General features: G+C 36.2%; 1 long non-coding RNA gene across 1 annotated transcript; it reads left to right on the top strand.

The window, feature by feature from the left end:
- The first annotated feature begins 449 nt into the window (after positions 1–449).
- Positions 450–5733, top strand: LOC135304861 (uncharacterized). The gene is made up of 3 exons (XR_010366084.1): positions 450–973; positions 1699–1825; positions 5566–5733. It is a non-coding gene; the product is annotated as an uncharacterized LOC135304861 (long non-coding RNA).
- Positions 5734–8066: the final 2333 nt, after the last annotated feature.

The following is an 8066-nucleotide window of genomic DNA, read 5'->3' as shown; positions in this document are numbered from 1 at the left end:
TCAGACAGCTTCACATGCACAACAGAGCAACCCCTGGATAAAGCTTAGCCCCATTAGAAAACTGCAGGAATGTTTAAGAAAAGGCAAAATGCTGCACAGGAAATGACAAAAAGAGAATTGAGGAAAAAGCAGACAATAACAGAAAAACAAACAAAAAAATAAGATTGAGGCAAAAACACCCCAAATAAACAGTTACTGAGGCATTTTAGAGAAACACCTTTCCCTCCCCTCCTGCAGACTTCAGAGACAGGAATCTTTCCTGCCCCCTTTGCAGCCTCAGTTTTCTGTGGTTTTGCTAAATATCCTGGTTTCTTTGGTGAGGCAAAAAGTGGTGCAGAAGGTTGGAATCAGCTTGCAGTATTTCTTTACTGCCATATTTTGTTGACCTCATTTTCCTCCACTAACCCTTACTTCTTACTGATTTCCTTTCCTTCAGCACGAGTCTCTGCTTGCAGCCTTTGAGACGTGCACTCCTGGCACTCAGGGGAATGCAGTTCTCCAGGAAGAGCTGGATGTGGGAACTCCACAGGTCCCAGACATTGTCCTGTGGCTGTCACATCCTGTGTGCCCTGCAGCAGGACGAGAGGCCGGAGGCAGAAACTGATGTCAAGGAAGTTCCACCTTTATATCAGGGAGAACTTTTTTCCTGTGCAGTGACTGAGCAGTGGAACTGGATTTACTAAGAGGATGTAGAGCCTCCTGTCATGTTCCTATTTTCTGGAAAAATCCTTTCACCCAGGATTTTTCTCCTGGGAAGCTGAGAGGCCTCAGAGAAAAAGAAAAACAATAATTATCTCGTTTGCTTCTCCTGTGTTTTGCTCATGTGGAATGTGTTTGGAGATTGTTTACCCACAGGTGATTGTTTCATTGGATTCTGCTGTGACTTGTTTTGACTCAATGGACAATCAGGGCCAAGCTATATCCGGACTCTGGAGAGAGTCACAAGTTTTCATTATTATCTTTTCAGCATTCTGTAAGTATCCTTTCTGTATTCTTTAGTATAGTTTAGTTTAGTATTCTTTAATATAATATAGTATCACAAAATAATAAATTAGCCTTCTGAGAACATGGAGTCAGATTCATCATTCCTTCCTTCCTCAAGGCGCCCCACAAATGCAATAGCCTTCCTCACTGGAGATATTCCAGAGCTGTCTGGACATGATCCTGTGCCCTGTGCTCTGGGATGGCCCTGCTGGAGCAGGGAGGTGGCACCAGATGACCACTATGGTCCCTTCCAGCACCAGGACAAGAGGACACAGCCTTAAGCTGTGCCATGGGAGGTTTAGGCTGGACATCAGGAAGAATTTCTTCACAGAAAGAGTGACTGGGCATTGGAATGGGCTGCCCAGGGAGCTGGTGGAGTCACCATCTCTGGAGGTGTTTAAGACAAGACTGGATGTGGCATCAGTGCCACGGTCTGGGTGACAGGATGGTGTTAGGTCAGAGGTTGGGATCAATCATCTCAAAGCTCTTTCCCAACCTGACTGATTCTGTGATTCTGTGATCTTCTTACTTGATGGCTAAGATCTCCTTCTTGTAGATGCTCTTGCTGTTTATTTGCTCCATGCTCAGCATAATATGTTTAGAGACTGCAAGGAAATCTGTGCACTATAATTCTGCTGCCTGTTCTACAACAATACAGTAAATTTAACTCACTGAGAACACAATTATCCATAATAACTCAATTTCCTGGCATAGAGCTGCATCTCCATCCCAGAGGCACTGCAAAATACACTCCTGCATTGGGCCTGGCAATTTCATTGGCTGCTGGTCAATATTTTCTTCTCAAAGAATTTGCCAACAAGACTTTCCACAGGTGGATGTAGTAAGTATATTCATTTCTCTTGTATGCAATAAATGAACATATTATATTATATTATATTATATTATATTATATTATATTATATTATATTATATTATATTATATTATATTATATTATATCATATCATATCATATCATATCATATTATATCATCCACATCTATTACACTGGGTAACTGAGGGATGACCAAGGTAATTTTGAAGTGAACATTAGTAAACTTAATGACAATAAATTAAACTTTTTTAAGGTTTTAAAACAACCATTCCCAAAATGTTGATCTAAGCAATTCACCCATAGTTGTGTTTGTTATTGAAAAGCATTGTCAAAATCAAGCCTTATCATGCTGAGAAAAAAAAAAGTGCCTGAGGAACATCAGCAAAGAGGATTAGTCACTCTTAAAAGGTAAAAAAAAAAATAATTTATAGAACCTAAAGCAAACAGTGACCTTAAGAAGGCAGAAATGGCAAATCCTTGCATGAAAACTTTCATGCTCTTGTTGCTTTTTGGTGACAACTTCTCAAAGAAAGTTGGTTAAAAGTGAATTTCTGAAGCAGAACTGTGAGTAACAGTGAATTTGTGTGTGTGAATGTGGAGATTTTAGCTATAGGAATAATCAGAATGTACAAGTGAGGATACAAATTATTCATTTTATAACAGGATGAAAAAAATTAATTAGAGGTGAACATGTGAAATATATGAGTGCTTGTTGCTGAATCAGCTGCTTTTTCAGGTTGAAAGTTTTAATCTGTTCCTCCTGTTGTGCTTTGCAATGCATTCATTCACTGGATTTTCATCCTGAATTCCACATTCCTGAAGCTCTGTTTAAATGGCAGTGCTTGGGAAAACTGTAATTGAGAATTGGAGAAAACACTTTATCTGAAAATTAGGTTTTGTAATGCTGTGAAAGGGATCATAATGCAATTAAACAATCAGAAATTCTTTTGCTTGTTTTTAATTTTTCTGTGGGTCAAACAAAAGGCTCTCACAAAATATTGAAGTGATTGTCAGGGTTTATTTCCTAAACATCTTGTAACTGTGCACTTTGCCTTATTTACTACCATTTCAAGGATAAAACCTTGTATAAAACATAAATATAAAAAATATATATAAATTTGTGCAGAAAATACTCCTTGGAAACCCCTCTTGAGATAAAATAAACCTTAGTTTTGTGGTAAGTTCTGGAGACATGTTACAGGATTCAATAGTGAAGTATCCCTCTCCTAGAGAATCATTTGGAATTATGTAGCAAATGGCTTAACTGAAGTTGATGGCTTTCAGGAAGTCCTTGAACTAAAGAAAAGTTAAAAAATAACCTGCATCTGCATTAGAAAATTATTTATAAATGTTGATGACAATTTAATCCCTGTTAAATTTTACATATGGATTCTCTCTTTTTATAAATTTCCTTTTTTCCTGTTTATATTTGCATTAATGTCATTTTCCTTTCATTCTGAAGTAAATTCTAGGAAATCTTTTTGAATAGGCAAAAAAAATATATTTTATATATATATTTAATTATATATATCTAGTTATATAGAGATACTTAGTTATATACATGTATGTGCATATAATACATAGTTTGATATATTTACGTGTATACAGCTGAATTGGCCTGAATTGGTAAATTGGTTTTATCTAATTGTTGTGATTTCAAAAAGATTTTGCCAGTCTTTTAAACACAAACTTCAATGAAATCACAAGGAATTCACATATCTTTTCAAATCTTTTTTTTTCCTGATTAGTGACAGTAAAATAATATAATTATAAACATATAGTTCTCTTGTTTTGGGAAGATATTTATGGGATAATGATAGTGGTAGGTTTCTGAAGTCGCCCTTACTACCCAAAACACTAGAAAGATATAATTTACATTATATCTGCTTTATAAATGCCTTTACAGGCAATACATGCCTTGAATAAGGAAATTCTGATCATTATTATATCATCAGGCTAGATAAAATAAGTAAGGTTTTATATTTTAATCCTAGAATATAGCACAGAGAAAGAAATTACATAATTAGGTTTAAATGTATTTTGTAGTGCAAAGACTGGTGGTGGGGATCCGAATCCCCAATGATGCTTTCTCATTTGATCATCTACATTGGAAGGCAAAAATTACGACAGTGACAAAGAGGAGCACCAGCTCTAGAGTACAAATTAAAATGTACCAGCTCAATAGATCTTAGTTCATCTTCACATGGAACCTCATTAAGGCAAAATGATCTGTACAAATTAGTCTTTCCAAATAGAACCACTGGCAACTTTTAATGAGGTTTCCATGTAAAGTATCATCTGTCAAATTGCAAAACTAAACCAATCAAAGACATACCATGCTAGATTATGTCTAATGTCTATTTGTTTAATTGGGAGATTGGTTCATCTTGTTAATGCAATCTTGTATTAGACATGTGACTTCAGAATTTAGTGATCTGCTTGCATCAATGTCAATATTTGGATGTTTAAAGAACAGTATATTTAAATTACTGTTTACAACTGTTAGCAGAATAGAGTTTTAATTTATGTTCTGTTCACATTCTAGGCAACTAATGTCTTTTTAACTGTATTGTTAACAAAGCAAAATAATAAATCTAAAAAACTCTAAAAAATAAAACTAAGAATAAATAAATCTAAAAATAATTGTAAGATGCAAAGGCTGTCAGGTGCCAAGTTAAAAGAACAAGAGTTTAAGACATTCTGTTGTAGTCTGTAAGGTATAATGAGAAAATAATTTGAGCCTTACAATATTATTCTGGTTCTAAACAGAAGGAATAAGGAATAAGAGGTAGAGGGTCTTAATTCCACTTTACAGCTCCCCTCCTGCCCCACCTGTCCCATCCAGAGTGAAGCCTATCAGGGAAAACAAAGGGTGCAATGAATTTTTCCTGTAGATATTCAAAGAAAAACCCTCGTTTTTCTTTAAACACAGGAAAGTCCTTATGAGTCAAAAATAATAAAAATATGTGTTAGCAATCATATAAACCAGAAGAAAATGTTACAATGACTGTTGGTATCTTGATTAAACAATCTGGAAAGGACCTTATGAGATTTTCTAACCCTTCTCTCTCTCAGTCTGTACCATCTAAACCTAAAGGACTCCTGATAGATATTTAAAAGGTATTTAAAAGAGTTTCTTACTAGGATAGGCAAATAAATATTGGTGCATCTTGACTTTAGCTGTTTTGAAATTATGTGGAACTGGTGGACTTTATCTGAGATAATAAAAAAATTAGGTTGAACAGCAATGCAATACTTTGAAGAGAGTCCTGAGGGGAGCAGTGAGAATAACTACAGCCAAAATAAATGTGTTTTAAGAAGGAAGGCTTAGGTCTGAATAGCCTTACAAAGATCATGTGAAGTAGGTAAAATGCTAATAAAATATCTGTTAGAAATAGACAAAATACCCATCTCCACACTGGATAGTACCAGAAGCAGAGCTCTTAAACTAGATAAATGAAGACATTTGGACTTTGGAGAAAGCATTCTGGTGGGAGGGATGGGTGGATTCTGGAGTAGATTTGAACACTTAGAGGAAACTGATGATGTCTTTAAGGTCCTCTCACGAGGCAGAATTTTTACAGGAGCTCTTGACAGTCTTTCTGGGTGTGCCTGTTGGAGTTTCCAGGGAAATTCCAGACCAACGCCAGCCTTTGGCAGCTTTCTGACTGTGTATTCTGACATTCACACCTGGGAAGTTTGCACATCCAAACTGCACTCTGGGTTCTCAAATTCATCTGTGTTCCCAGGTGTATTCTGGAAGGCAAAATATATTCTGTGACAACTCGGGCACCACAGCCTTGGAAGAACAACACAGGCTCCATAAACACTTCTGGGTCATGATCCAGAGTAGGATGAAGATTCAAGTCTGCAATTTAATCTGTGTCCACGTTTACTCTGGCAATCAAACTGCTTGTTTGGGCCTAATGAGGATTTTGTTTTAGGACAATAAATTAATACTGGTTCTAGCCAAATTACTTGATTCATTGGAGTAACAACAGTGCACTTTCTATAAATCATGGACAATTTTGTTTAGCATTTTTTAACCTTTGTAAAAGTCACTTCTTACCTTTTTTAAGTTATTTGGCCAAAAATATACTTTTGTTTTTTATTTCTACAACTAGCCCATCTGTTGTCATCCTTAATATTTCTTATATTAACTTTAATGTATCACCTCCCACACACTGATTTTGCAACGTACAAATTGTCCTCCCTGATATTTTAAGGGGTTTTTTGCCTTTTTTTTTTTTTTTTTTTTTTTGCTTAACTGGTTGTCTTTCAATCTTTTTTTTTAAGTCATCTTTCTTTCAGTTCTGATTGCCGCTCTAGATTTTAGATGAGAGCAACATTTTTCTTTCCTGTGTTTAATTGTAAGAGTGTTCTCAAAGTAGTCCCACAGATTTTAAAATGTTGAGCCAGGGTCCTCCAAAGCTCAGCTCAGTCTTTCTTATAAAAATGGAACTGAGTTTTCTTTATATATTAAGCTCACTATTGCTATTTAAGGCAATCTTATAACACACACATATCTCAATTTAGTTGCAGAGATATTTGATTGAAATGGCAGCCTTTCAATATCTTACAGTTTGAAGTAGGAACAGAAGATCAGTTTAAAATTTGACAAAAAGACAACATGAAGCAAGACCAGGAGCTACAGTTACAAGGCTAAATGACCCAATTTGTTTTCAGTTAAAAATTTAGTAGTAGGAACTGTACTGAATAAAATACTCAGTAGAAAGTGATCCCTTCCTCCAATTCACTGACACATTATTGTATCCCATTACTGCTAAAGTATAATTCTAATATCAAATATATAGTTTTTAAATTTTTGATGTTTATAAAATATTTATTTATAGTTCTCCTTGCCCATTTATCTCAAAGCAATAGAATGGAGAAAAATAAAAAAAATGTTTTTCTATACAAGAAAAGAGAAAAAGTATTTATGTGTGACCAAATAATTTATTACACAAGATACAAATCCAGAGACTTTTACTTCCAGCCTGCTGGCTTTAATCTTTGGGTTAACTTCATTTTAGTATAATAAAATATGTCCCAGAAAAACAAATTTAGCAGATTACATAATATCTTCTAACTGATTAGTTTGAACTCTATTCAAAATTCAGCACATAGCAAAAATAAGAACTTAAAACTGCTCCCATAAAGGCCCTGAAAAAAGAATAGAATTGTCTACAATGAGTGCATGAACAAGTTCAATAACTCATAATGGTTATTGTAAATGCCTAGAAACCACACCCTGCAGAAGTACAGAGACACAAACTGAATAACTTCAAAGAAATATTCAAGTGTTCAGAATAATTTAGAAATTGTATTCTTTTTAATAACAGCTTTCATCAATAGCACAATTGATGTGATGTGTTCAGAGCTTCAGTTCCCTGCAGTCTTGAGACTGGGTTCAAACCCTGAGATTTCAACTTTTCCTTTGGCTTCTTTCTCCTTCCTTCATTCACACAGGGCACATTCCTTGCTGGTTTCCAGGTTATATTTTAATCTCTTTGCTACCAGTGAGAATAACTAGTTAGCCTGGTCACTTTTTCTTTTCATCTCTTTTTTGGACTTCCCATTAGCATTAGCTATTCCACCCCTGAGCTCAGGTGAGACCCCACCTGCAGAGCTGCCCCAGCACAGGGAGGAGCTGGAGCTGCTGGAGAGAGCCCAGGGGAGGCAGCAGCATGGTCAGAGGGATGGAGCAGCTCTGCTGGGAGGAGAGGCTGGGAGAGCTGGGATTGTTCACCTGGAGAAGCTTTGGGGTGACCTCACTGGGACCCTGCAGTGCCTGAAGGAGCTACAGGAACCATGGAGAGGGATTTGAGACAAGGGATGGAGCAATAGGACACAGGGAATGACTTCCCACTGCCAGAGGGAAGGGATGGATGGGATATTGGGTGGCAAGACCTGGCACAGGGTGCCCAGAGAAGCTGTGGCTGCCACAATATTTTAATATTGTTATTATATCAGCATAACTCCCCAGTATTTCTCTATTCTTTAAACTCAATGAAATCTCTATTTCAAGTGCTGATTGATTTTAGTTTTTGACTTTGGATTATTTATTTGTTTCTTTTCATTATTCTTCCTTAGCTTTAGTTCCTGGAAAACAGCTGAAATCCATTGGTGGGGCAGTAAGAACTGTGAATAGTCCATACCATACCACTTTCTAGATAAATATGCATTTCCAGGGCTAGCAGAGTAGCCTATTTCACATGCATGGTCACTTTCTTTAACACAGTAACAATCT

Source organism: Passer domesticus, chromosome 7 (assembly GCF_036417665.1).
Source record: "Passer domesticus isolate bPasDom1 chromosome 7, bPasDom1.hap1, whole genome shotgun sequence".
NCBI classification, from domain to species: Eukaryota; Metazoa; Chordata; class Aves; order Passeriformes; family Passeridae; genus Passer; species Passer domesticus.
Note: the sequence above shows the minus strand (reverse complement) of the source record. Positions and strands in the feature narration are given on the sequence as shown.